Here is a 13,779-nt window from a genome sequence, read left to right on the forward strand (position 1 = left end):
GAGAAAAGACCTCTAGTTTGAAAGGAAGGAAGTGCATAAAGGAGATTTGTGCCTGCACAGATGCAGAGATGGCAGTTGGGTAGGCATGAATCAGCTCACAAAACTGAGTTCCAGAACCCGGGCCAGAGGTATTAGTGACACATACATGAGAGTCTGGGCAGGAGATAAAAGGATGAAAGTGTACTTGTGAGATGTAATAGGCAAAAGCAACAAGGGCTAGTTTATGATTAGAAGCTCAGTAGTCCAGAGAAGGAGCTAGGACACAGAAGGGAATAGGTAGCTTCATAATCCATTCACATGGGGCTTGAAGGAGACGTGGCTTTGGCCAAGCAGATAGTAAGTTCAGATATGGTATCTTGATGGTGGTGCAGGTATGGACACAAGGCTCAAGTTACACTTGAGAGTAGATGGCTGAAGTAGAGGTGAAGGTCACTGAAAACGAAAAGATCAAGGGACTGAGGGCCCAGGGTCTTTAGTCATCTTGGGTACCAGCATCACCTGGGGTGCTGTCAGGAAGACTGTGAGCCAGGCAACCAAGTCATTACTGACCAAGAAGTGACTCAGAAGAGAGCGGCAGGAAGCAGCAGGACAGGGCTTCATCAGCTGAAGGGGAGAGAGCCATTAAAGAAGGACAGAGCCATTCCCAGCTGCCACAGCTCTGAGAGGTTTGCTTCAGAGCAACACTTAGGAAGGAAACATAAGAACTCATAAGGGGGAGGGGAGCAGATTCTGACTTCCACAGGAAGCCTACCTAGAGGAATTGCGTTCCTAGGGCATGTTGAGCTAAGAGGTCTGTTAATTCTCAGAACACCAGTGTCTCACAGCTTGCCCCACACCACCTTCTGCTGTGGCCATGGGGACCATCTCCACCGTCCGCTTTCTGGTTGTCTTGATTCAACATCACACCAGTCACAATCTTCTCCCACCATTCATCTCACCTCCATAAATACCCCATACTCCTAAGGACCACCTTTCTCAGTTCTTCCAAAATGTTTTAATGTCTACCCGTTGATGGCTCTTTCCACTGACCACATACTTCCCACAGCATCTGCCTGTTCTCCATCAAGGCCTGCCTGTCATGCAGCTGTGTAGCGATCTCTTGAAGGACAGGGGATCCAACTTATACTCGTAAGTTTCTAGCCCATCCCTTCCCTATATAGTTAGGTACAACATGAGTAACTGGGATGCTAGTAAGCTATTTTTCCATTTGGCAGGGGCAAAATTCAGGTTTGTGCATGTGCGTTACAGAGTAGAAATAGCAGATGGGACATGGAGTTCAAACTCTGAAAAGCAAAAGCATGAGGTAGAAGGTGCTGACATTTCCTCTGGATTCTTGTAGAAATTGCTTTGTTTCAGTTTCCTAAGAACTGAAATTGCAAGGGGAAACCTAAGTGTTCTTCCTGTACATCCAGAAAGGAGAATTGAATATTTGACCAGGAGTAGCTTCTTAAGACAAGAAAGGGGGAAAACAGCTCCTGAGATACTTTTTTACAGAAAAACAATAAAAATAAGTGAAGATAAGTGAGATCAAATATCAAGTGTATAAACCTGTTGGACCCAAACTCCAAGGGCCACTGATAGGCAATGCTTATATGACTCCCTGCCCATCAATAGATAACAGCATAAACTTTTAGTCAATGTTCTAAAAATCTGGGGAGATGGGTGAGAGTTGTACAGCAGCCCAAGAGTCTCCTCAGAAAGGCTATAGTTCTCAGAGCCATCTGCCTTTCTGTCCCCTCCCTATTCTTCTCTATTCTTCATATTTAACTGTTTTTCTTTTCCTGTTTTTATGAGGGTTATCTTTTGTTTGTTTTGTTTTGTTTTAAGACATGGTTTCTCTGTGCAACAGCTCTGGCTGTCCTGGAACTCTCTTTGTAGACCAGACTTGCCTCGAACTCACAGAGATCTACCTGCCTCTGCCTCCTGAGTGCTGGGATTAAAGAAGGGCACCACCACTGCCTGGCTATGATGGTTATTTTAATGACACTCTTAACAGACTTTGGCCAGGAAAATTGAAGTTTAAGAATTATCCTAAATTATTTTCCCCTTTGAGCAAATGTTTTAAAATATGTTAGATAGTTGGAGGTATTCAGAGTTTTTCTGATTCTTTGGATACTCACAAGACAGTAAAGTCTGTGTTTTGAGTAGTGGAACATGGTGGTCTAAAGCCCCTAGGTACAGTCAGTTGCAGCCTTTGGAGCTGCAAGGGGCTAATGTCAGGTATCTGTCTATGACCTCTTCCATCCAGGGCTTCTAGCTCAATGCTACTGTCCTGTAATAGGAGATCTGATTTATGTCATTTGCAAACACATGTTCCTGAAGGAGAGTGTTAGGCATATCTACTAATAGAAATACTAATTCCATAGTTACTGGGATCCCACCAAAAATGAGCCCTTCTGCAAGAACAAATGTGGGTCCAAGGAAAGCTTTGAGCTTGGAAGCAGTTAACAGGGCTGGAATCCTGGTTTCATTCCACCTCTCTGGGCTGCTTTAGACATTTTACTGTATCACTCTGATATAATGTCAGTATCTACCTCATCTGCTTGCAAAGGGGAGATGAGTTGGAAGGAACACTTAATAAATGCTGGTTATAAAAATGCCATTGAGAACACAAGGTTGCTGGTTAGTTTCCAGTCAACTTACCACAAGCTGGAAGGAGATATCTCAGTTGAGAAAGTGCCTCCAGAAGATTGGCCTGTGGAACATTTTTTTCTGCTTGATGTTTGATATAAGAGGGCCCAGCTCATTCCATGTGGTACTACCCCTGGACTGTTAGTCCTGGATGGTATAGGAAAATAGGTCAAGCAAGCAATGAGGAGCAAGTCAATAGGCAGCATTCCTCCACTGTCTCTATATCAGTTCTGCCTCCAGGTTCCTGCTCTGAGTTTCTTGATCTGACTTCCCTCAGTGATGAACTTACATAAGCTCTAAGGTGGAATAAACCCTTTCCTCCTTCAGTTGCTCTGGTCATAGTGTTTCATTACAACACTTTAAAACCTAACATCACAAGGTTACAGTGATGCCCCAAACTGCTTTTGCTTCTTTGGATATGGAGCTAGACTTTCCCAGTTCAAATTCTATCTCTCTCATCTATCAGCTGTGTGATCTTAGATGAACTTCTTAATCCCCCTGTGTCTTAGCTTTATCATATGTAAAAGAAGAGGCTAATAGTTTCTGTAATGGCTGGGTGAGTTCATACATGTAAAGCAGCCAGTGCCTGGGCCAACTTAAAGGGCATGGGAGTCTGAGTTGATGTTACTATTAAATGACAAGTGGCATTGGAGATTTAAGAATTCTAGTCTCTGGAGTCCTTTCAAGTTGTATAAATCAGAATGGGTTTATAGTAAAAATGCCTACTTACATATATGCCTTCTCCACCAGACTGGGGATTCCTAAAGAGTGTGATAATTGTTTTATATTCATCATGGCTGGCATAATGTCTTATCAGCATGCCTCCCATTTACCAGGCTCCAACACTGTACTGGGAATATTACAGAAATTTAGCCATCCTGGTCAACGCAGGTTAAGGGTGAGAGAAGAGCCTTGGGGAATCTCACCACAAAATAAGCAACCTGAGCTATCTCCATTGCCTAGGGAGGAAGGTATATGTGATTTTGTGCACATGTTGGTGTCATTTTCTTTGTTATGCATGAAACACAGTGAAAATAGAATTTAGAGGAAGTTGCCAAACATATATCTGTAGGCTATAAATTTGACCATGAGGTATAGTTCTTAATATTTTTTTGGCTTTTCAAGACAGGGTTTCTCTGTATTGTTTTAGAGCCTGTCCTGAACCCACTCTGTAGACCAGGCTGGTCTTGAACTCACAGAGATTTGCCCGCCTCTGCCTCCCGAGTGCTGGGATTAAAGGCGTGCACCACCAACATCCGGCTAGTTCTTAATATTTTAAAGCCATGTCATTCTAAGCTTTTTGAAATGAAGAACATCTTGTTCATGTTTTTAATACCCTCAGCCACTAATGCCTATGACATTCCACAGAAACCCAATAATCATTTGTAAGTGAATATCTCGTTCACCTTTTCCTACTCCTGTCCCACAAGCCAGTTTGTCTAGCTGTGTCTTCCTGTCCACCATCAACCTCATCAGCTTCATAGAAATGTCCCTAGGTACTTTCCTCCCCTACATTGTTCTTTATACTTCCACCCCTCCATTTGTCTTACACGGGAGAAAAGAATTCCACTAAGGAAACGGAATTCTAGGACTCTGAATGCCTGGAGCTCTTCGGCGTCTGCAATGCAGTCTTTTGAAACCCAGCAATTCTGTCTGCTTTACCTCCCAGGATAGTCTCTGATTCTCCACCAGCATGTAGCAATTCCAGAAAATATTCTACAATCCCCTGAGTAAAATGCTCCTAGACACCACACTCCCCTCTGAGACCGAATGCTGGACAGAGTTGGAAAATTACTTTGCGATGTGAGGACCTGGTTCGTGTGAGAGAAAAGGTAATTGTGCCCCATCTGATGGCTTCCTTAGAATCTTGACCAGACAGAGTGTGAGGACAAAATAAAGAGACAGCAATGTGCTGACCTCCACTGAATAATGACCAGCTGGGTGAAAAGGTAAGACCGCCACCCACGCACAGGGTTTCTAGCTCATGATCGAAAAGGCAGCAACAAGCAGTGAGCTGCCTCTCAAAGTGGGGCACAAATAGTATCGATGATAATGAGCGTGAGGAGAAGAGGGAGGAGCACTGTGACTGTTTTAGGAAACAGAATAGGAAAGTTTATCAAAAAGAGGTGACCTGGAAGCTTGTAGGGTGCAAAATCCACCTTAGAAACTACCAAGATGATGATCTTCTTCAGGATCTTCTAATTACAATGGATTCATGATTAATGTCAGCATTGTGGACAGCAACAAAGCAATAAGGATGTACTGAGCATTTTATACTAAGTAATCCACAGGAAAGCATCTCACTTGATTCTCAATGTCATCCTATCATAGAAGAGAAACTAGAGACTTAAAATAACCTGTCCTGCAGCCAGTGATATCTAGCTGTAAGTGGCAGAGACAAGATTCAAGCATAGATCAGTCTATGCACAAGGTCTCTGCTCTTAACTTCTCCCTCTACTATAATATTCTTGGTTCGCTGAAATAGACTGTCTTTACACATCTCTTTATTGCCTTCAGAATGTCTAAGTTGGGATTAGATAAGACTTGTAGACATGCGGGAAAAAGAGTATTGGAAAGATTTCTGACTTCATTAGCTGAAGGCATGAGCCTAATGCACACTGTATCATTTACCAACTGCATGAACTTAGGCAGATTCCTTGACACCCTGCAGCTCAATTGCCACAACCCACAAATGAGAGTGAATCTGATTCTGAATGTCTGTGGAATGTTGTGATAACCAAATGAACTATATTATAATTCTCTAAACAGAGGAGTTCATCGTCTATGCAAATGATTTTTTTCATTCTCTATCCTTTGACAATTAGAGGCTGGTGGTGGGCAACTGGAAACAAAAAGTATGGCTCTCTCCCTACGCGCTCTTGATGTATTCAACTTTGAATACAAACTTGTGAAAAGTTTGTTCCTCTGTGAAAAGAGGACTCATTCCTCTCCATTTGCTCCAGAACTTAAGACAATTGCAGCTTACTCTCCAACAAGAGCCATGCCTCCTTGGGAGGAGGGTACCAGAACTGTTTTGCTAGAAGCTCCTAGTCACAAGTAGGTCAACAGACCCCCATGGGGGGAAGGGTACAACAGGTAGACTTATGGGTAAAGCCACTGGAGATTTCCGGAGCTGAGATCTCAGCCTGGAGGCAAAGCTTACATAATAAATGTACTACAGTCCTTTGTTGTTGTTTTAATAAGATTTTATTAAAGAAAAAAAAAAGACACCAAAAAGCTCAAACAACAACAAAAACAAATCTTCTAAAATTTACTATCAGCTAAGTCAGACCTGGTGACACATGTCTGGGATCCCAGCTACTTGGGAGGCTGGGGTAGGAAGATGGAGAGACTGAGGCCTTCTTGGACTCCAAGGAGAGTTGATGGCTATTTTGGGCAACTTTGCAAGACTCTATCTCAAAATAAAAAGTATAAAATAATGGCTTGGAATATGGTGAAGCAGTTTCCTAGTCTGTGTTAGGCCCTAGGTCCAATTTCAAATAATGCTCCAAAATGCAATCTGCAGAAATGTAAAAACCGTCTTTTTGAAGATACCCCTTTACCCAATACTGTATTTCAGGAACCTCAGTTACACGTGGTCACCACCTCAAAAGAGAAAATAGAAATAATTCAGTACTTTGGAAAAACTCATCATGGGAACTTACTTGGACTGTACATGATTAGTTAATGAATTGGTTTGGGATAAGACTACAAGAATCAAACCACTGAGACCAAATTCTAATTGTATCACTTCCTAGTTGGGTGATGCTGGGCAAAAGTTTTCAGTGTTTCCTGTTTCCTCATCTGAAAAATAGGAATGCTGATGCTGCCTCACAATATTCCAGGGAGGAGTGTACGAACTATTTTTCTTATTTTACTTTTAATTTTACATATCAATCCCAGTTGTCCCTCCCCTTATCCAGCCCGCCTACCTTCCCCTCACCCCACCCCCATCTGCACCTCAGGAGGCATGGCCTCCCATGGGGAGTCAATGAAGTCTGCCTCATGACCATGATGAAGCCTGACCAAGTTCCTCTTCCTTGTGTCTCCTCTGAGAAAGGTATCTCTCCATAGGAAATGGACTCCAAAAATCCAGCTCATGTACTGATAGATCTTGGATCTACCACCAGTTGCCTCATAGACTACCCAAACCACCCACAGTCACCTGCATTCAGGAGTTCTAGTTTGGTCCTATGCAGGTTCCACAACTGTCAGTCTGGAGTCAGTGAGCTCTCACTAGCTCAGGTCAGTTATTTCATGGTCTTGACCTCTTTGCTCATAGTATCGTGCCTCCCTCTCTTTGACTGGACTCCGGGAGCTTGATCTAGTGGTTAGCTGTGGATCTTTGCATCTACTTCCATCAGTTGCTGGATGAAGGTTTGACAATTCCCATGGTCCTCAATCTGATAACAAGGGAAGGCCAGTTCAGTTCCTCTCTCCACTACTGCTTAGAGTTTTATCTGAGAGCATCCTTGTGTATTCTTGGGAATTCCCATAGTGTCAAGTTTCTAGATAATCCCAAAATGGTTCCCTCTATCAAGATATTTCTTTCCTTGTTCTCCTTCTCTGTCCTTCCCCCAACTTGGCCTTCCTGTTGCCTATGTTTTCCCTCCTCCCTTTTCCCCTCCCCCTCCTTCCCATGCTCCTGATTTTCTCAGGAGATCTTGTCTATTTCCCATTCCCAGGGGGATCCATGTATGTCTCTCTTAGGGTCTTTTTGCTACCTAGTTTCTCTGGGATTGTGGACTGTAGTTTAGTTATCCTTTGCTTTATGCCTCATATCCACTTATGAGTGACTACATACCATATTTGTCTTTCTGGGTCTGGGTTACCTCACTCAGGATGGTTTTTTCTAGTTTCATCCATTTGCCTACAAATTTCAAGGTGTCTTTTTGTTTTTTGGGGGTTTTGTTTGTTTGTTTTGTTTTTCGAGACAGGGTTTCTCTGTATTGTTTTGGAGGCTGTCCTGGAACTCTCTCTGTAGACCAGGCTGGCCTCGAACTCACAGAGATCCACTTGCCTCTGCCTCCTGAGTGCTGGGATTAAAGGCGTGTGCCACCAACGCCCAGCTGTTTTTTATTTTTTAACCACTGAGTAGTACTCCATTGTGTAAATGTATCACATTTTCTTTATCCACTCTTTGGTTGAGGAGCATCTAGGTTGTTTTCAGGTTCTGGCTACTATGAATAATGCTGCTATGAACGTAGTTGAGCAAATGTTCTTGTGGTATGAGTGTGTATCCTTTGGGTATATGACCAATAGTGGTATTGCTGGCTCTCGAGGTAGACTGATTACAAAGCTTCTGAGAAACCTCCTTACTGATTTCCAAAATGGCTGTACAAACGTGCGAGTGTGCCAGTTATTTGTGTGTCCCACAATGTCTGGACAAGAGTAAGCTCTTGATTAGAAATGAAACATCATACAGCTTGAAGAAGTTAAGAGACCTAAAAATGATAGTTCAGCCTTGCCTGTTCCCTTCAACAGAAGCATCAAACCCTCCTTTGTCAAATGAGTCTTTCTGTCATTCAGTGGATGAGAAACCAAGTATCTGTTTCCCTGGGTAATTTTCTCAACGTTGTGCTTGTCCAATAAGTATTTTTAATCCAAACCTCATGTGGTACTTTTTAAAAGGAATTTTCATCTACTAAATGCCCTTTGATGCTCTTGAGCAAGGCTCTCTGACTCCATGCTCTCCACCCAGAGACCCCTCCCAAGGATACCTGCTCTGTTAGGCTCAACAGTGACCTAAGATCAGGCAATGTTTGTGAGCTTCTCTAAATGCTGTTGACCCCGTAGATTAGAGCCCAAGTTTTAACAACAGATGGAGGCAGAAGGTGGTTAAGAAAACCACTGAACTGTCCAGCCTGAGTTTTTCCTTTTTGTTTTGTTTTGTTTTTTCAAGACAGGGTTTCTCTAGGTAGACTTGGCTATCTTGTAATGCACTTTGTAGATCAGGCTGGCCTCAAACTTGGGGATCCTCCTGCCTCTGTCTCCTAAGTGCTATGATTAAAGGCATCCACCACCATGCCAAGCTGCCTGAGTATTTCTTGATGTTTGATGTCGGACAAATAAGATATCAGATATCTCCCAGTTGCTAAAATGCCCCAGTAAAATTAGTATTAATCAGAATCTTTGGGTTTTCATCTGAATACCAGCACCCCAGATCTTCTGGATCTGCATCTTGGGCTGGGGCACAGATGGCAGCACACTTGCCATTCCCCAGAGTTTTTAAGATGAATGCACCAGTGACCACATTTTGTAAGGTCCTACCCAGAATTCTCTCTTCCTAGAAATAGAACTGTCCAAGATGAACTCTTCATGATGATAATGACAACTCTACCTTTAGATGCTTTTTGGTTATATTTCATTGTACTCTTTCTTTATATAAATTATATGCAACTTTAATAAATTGTTTTTGATAACCACTGGTATATCAGGATGGACAATGGCTTTGGATTCCAAGTGACCTGTATTCAACTCCCAACTCTGCCATACCGGATGTTAGACACTGGGTAAATTGCCAACTCCCCTAAGTCATTTCATGAGGAGATAATCCTACTTACCCAAGCCATTTCAAAGACTCGGTGAAATGATGCTTTAGGAAAACTGCATCTTTCTGTGGTGCCCAATCCCATCGTCAGCCTGGAGCCTGCCTGCCCACCTGCAAATTCACCAAGTATATCAGAGTTCTGAGCACAGTTTCATTTCTGCCCTTGTGTGACTTTGATTCCTCCTATGGACCCAACCCATGACAGTCCTGGACCATGATGTGGGGACAGGACTTTGTTCTTGAGAAGTTGTCTGGTCCGAATGACTTCTGATCTCCAATACAACTATTGTTACTCATCTGCCCAACCTTACTCGCCTGACTTGATTGATAGTGGAGCCATTTGAGGAAGGCTGCAGGGCTTAAGGCTGTGTTCAGGCCCGTGAAGGAAGCGGGTTTTGGCACAGTCCTCTCTCCCTTCCCTTCTGGCCGTTACCAGGCAATACCTGTCTCCTCGCAGCCTCTCTGGATGAAATGCACAGGTAAGGCTCCTTAAAGAGTGCCGGCTCACAAAAGCAGGCCACAGCCAAGGCTGCTGATCTTCATGGCTGAGCTCCATGCTTTCTTTCAAGCTGTCCTTCCTCCCTCCCCACTCCACCATCACCATAGCAACCCAGTGGTGTAAAAAAGTAAAAGAGCTAAGGCATCTAAATATAGTCCAAGTTTCAACTGTTCCTGCACGGCACCTATTACCTGGGGGGTAGAAGCATCCGAATGGTAACCGGTCCCCAGAAGAAAGGCTAGCGGGAAGGAGTGGAGGTCAAGGGTCAAAAGAAGGGAAGGCACAACCATTTGCTGGGCCGGCTGCCTGTGTTTTCTCATTGAACTGCCACGGCCACACAGTGTGGAAGCTATCTTCACATTGCTGCTGAGGAGACGGAAGCTCAAGGTGCATAGGGACTTGGCCAGGGTCACACATCTGTCAGCAATAGAGCCGATGTTAACTGAGGTCCCCATTATGCCAGACTTTACTCCCTCCACCTTGCACTACACAGACAGGTGCAAGTGGGGGATTTTGCCGGAAGTGCTAGGCTTTGGAGACAGATCCCATAAGCAATTTGAGTCCCGAGTGCAACTGAATTATTGGGTGATGCCAAACGAACTATGATTTCCATGAAGCTGCCACCGTTTGTCTTCAGGAGCTCAGAGTGAGGTGAAGGGGAGGCAGTAGCTTCCAGGGAGCACGATGACAGGACTCTGCACTCAGACCTATGTAAAACGGCGTCACTGGCAGCCCTGACCAGAGAATGCTCACTGTGGCTCCTACCAACACTCATCCCTTCACTCATCCTCTCAACTAAGGCTCTTGTTGAGCATCTGACTTATGCTATCCCCTCGGGAAATAGAGGCAATTAATGGAAACAAACACAGTGCTTGTCCTCAGAGACTTTAGGACAGTGGGAATGACAGGGAAGGTGACAAATATATAACTGATCGATTCTGCATAACTGGGACGTGTAGTGTAAGTACACACCGGAAGAACGTCGCTTGCCCACTGACATTGGTGGAAGGGGATACAGAAGCTCCCACAAGTGAAAGAAGTCCACCAGGTGAGGGACAGAGGCATGTGCACTCTCCAGGTAAACAGAGACTCCTAGGAGCTCAGCCTCCGACATGAGCTCATAGGGTCACTGCATGCCCCAGCCCATCCCCCACTCTGTATCTTTACAACATCATGAAGCCACATAAGTGAGGCTTTACAAAACCAGAAAGTAGAGTCACATGCGATCTGGAAGGAAAGAAATGTACCCCCGCCATTCCTTGGTATCATTATTGAAAAACTGAGTAGGTGTGTGAGGGTGCATGTGTCCCGCCCAAATCCCTAGAAGAGGTAAGCAAGCTGTTGGCTGCTTCAGGTTAGTTAGCAGGAGTGTCCCCGAGAAGTGCCTGTAACCTTTTATGGGAAAGGGAGAGAAGAGAGTTGGCACAGAAAATGTGAATTTCTGTGGATCTGGAGCTTTCCAAACTGCCTGGAAGGCAGCAAATGTGGGGGTTACTCTGTGAATGAGTTCGAATTAGATAATATCATGTGTGTGGAGCTCTTGAGTGCTTCAGAGAAAATGCTGTCTAAATACACAGTGCTCGCATCAAAGATAATGATACAGTGCTCTATTTATAGTGCTCTGCTACCTACCTGCCAGCTACTTCCCAGGGATGGGGAAAGATGAATGGGCAAGATGGAGGGAAAGTGCTTTGAAATCCTTGATTAAGAGCCCTCAGGGCAGATGTAGAGTTTAAAATATATAACATTATTGTCCCCATCGTTGTGTTTTCTTTTGTCATCCGGAATGTCACCTCCTTCTGTTTCAGGTGAATGAGTCTGTCTGACTGTTCCACGCCCATTGTGTCATCCAGAAGGCAGCAGTCCCCAGATGTGCCGTATGCACAAACATGCTTTTTCCCTAGGCTGCCTCCCGTCAGTTGTATTTGGCTGCTTTGTAAATCCAGGCTTCCCCAAGCTCATTTTATTTCTTCCAATAGGAAACAAATATGCAAATGCCCTTCTTAAAGTGAGTGTTGATTGCAAACCTCTGCACATGGTGGACAGATTAGAGCTGTGGAAATGAGAGGAAGGGACCACTGGGCTCTAAAGGGGGAAAGACTCTCACAGCACAGCATCTCACTCACCCAGGATAGAGCTTGAGAGAATTCACCGAAGTTGGGGCAGGGTAGCAAAGGGACTTGAGAACTTGGAAAAGTCTCCAAAAAATCAGATTCTGGGTGTGAGTGGTTGTCAACAAACCCTGATCACTGTTGAAGAACTTCTCCCTACCCAAGCCAGGAGCCCCAGGTATACAAATTGATCTCTTTGGCTCCCTCTCACCATGGAGATAAACCAGGAGCCTGGGAACTGTCAATCTATAAAGGGACATGAATATGCAAATGAGAAAGAGAGCAGAGTTGGGTGGTAGGGAAGTTTACCCTGTGACACAGGGGTAGTAGGTGAAGGAAAAGGTCGGTCCCCATTCACCAAGAAAGGGAAGGCCAATTGGCAGCAAGGAGTATGACAGTGAGACATATCCCTTTATCTATGACTCTTCATCATGCCATCCATGGAGTTTAGAAGGTACCCTGCCTGTCCCAAACCAGCACTGTTGAACTGTTAGGTATGTAACCTTCACATGAGACCATCCTGGGAATCAGAGAAAGAATTGCATCTCCTATAGCTTAAACAGAACATCATCGAATTAACATTTCTGCCTACTTATTCTTTGCGAGTCCCTTGCTGTAAGCTTTCCTTGTGTCCTCTCCTTGGGTCCTCTCAATGACCCTGTGAAGTAGGTCTTACAACTCTGCCCTTCTTCAGATGAGGAAGCTGAGCCTCACAGTCTCACAAATTAGTCAAGAGGTTAAACCTTGTAAGTACTGCAAACAGATGGCTCTGATCCTAAGGCTGGGGTTCTTCACCACGAATGACGGAGAGAAACGTCAGTCAGGAGAAGGAGCAGTGGGGGGGGGGACTGAGGGGTAGAACTGGCAATAATAAGTAATTGAAGGGGCAGCAGAGTGAGGACTCCATACAAGGCAACTCTTTTCATGCATGTTTTGAAGGTTAGGGAAAGAGGTCTAGACTGTTGGGGAAGAGGTGGGGGAAGTATTAAAGCTGTCTTTTCATAGAGGTAGCTTTGTGGTGGTGCTTGTCAATGGAGTAGTGTGTGCAAGAATGGAACCAGAGAGACAGCCAAGGCTTCTTCTGCATCCCTCACAGTAATCGTATGCTAAGTGCCAAGCAGGGGCCCTGTACTCTAATGCCCTGGGTTCAGCTCCTGGCTCCACCACTACAGCTAGTCACAAAGCGTCCGTTCACTAACTATAAATTGCCATGGGCTAGAGTGTGTGCCGGGTGCTGGCAAATGAGACAGACAGGGTTTCTGCTTTTAATGGCATTAGTATTCTGGTGAGGGAACCAGGTAAAGCAGGCGAATAGGATGAAGGTGAGACAGGCTGGCATGGAAAGGTATAGGAGGAGGACCAGTTTGAAAAGACAGAGAAGTAACATTAGCAGAGACTTTCCAAAAGAACCTAGTTATGAGACTGTCTGGGAAGTGACAGTTCAGAAAAGGGAAACTGTTTGTGCAAATATCCTGAGGCAGGAATCAGGGTTATGCATTTTAGGTAAGAGAAGATGGGGATGCGGAGGCAGAGTCAGCAGGGGGACCAGCAGAAGGTGTTCTGTGCAAAAGGCCGGGTAGACTGTGCATGCCCATCAGCATCCAAGCAGTTCCTGGGCGTGTGTCCACAAGTGCACATCCTCAGGGTCAGTGCAGATCTGCTGCAACTGGAGCCTTGGGGATGGAGGCCAGCACGCTGTGCTTTCTCAAGTCTTCCAAACGATTCTGTTGTCTCCGTTTTTCAGCTGGATCGGACAGTTTCAGGGGGTTTCATTTTCATTTTTCCTGGTTTTCTTAAGATTTGTTTTTTATTTGTGTGTGGGGTGTGTATCTGAGAGAGACAGAGACAGACAGACAGACACACACACACACACACACACACACACACACACACAGAGGGCAGGGGAGAATATGCCACAAGTCTGCCAGTGCCCTTACAGGCCAAAGCAGACATCAGATTCCTTGAACTGGAGTTGCAGACAGTTGTGT

General features: G+C 44.7%; 1 protein-coding gene across 6 annotated transcripts in view; it reads left to right on the plus strand.

The window, feature by feature from the left end:
- Slc8a3 (solute carrier family 8 member A3) overlaps positions 1-13,779 on the plus strand; it is a 134,601-nt gene that overhangs the window by 95,901 nt on the left and 24,921 nt on the right. The gene's annotated exons all lie outside the window — the stretch shown is intronic.

Source organism: Mesocricetus auratus, unplaced genomic scaffold (genome assembly GCF_017639785.1).
Source record: "Mesocricetus auratus isolate SY011 unplaced genomic scaffold, BCM_Maur_2.0 Super-Scaffold_15014, whole genome shotgun sequence".
Taxonomy (NCBI): Eukaryota; Metazoa; Chordata; class Mammalia; order Rodentia; family Cricetidae; genus Mesocricetus; species Mesocricetus auratus.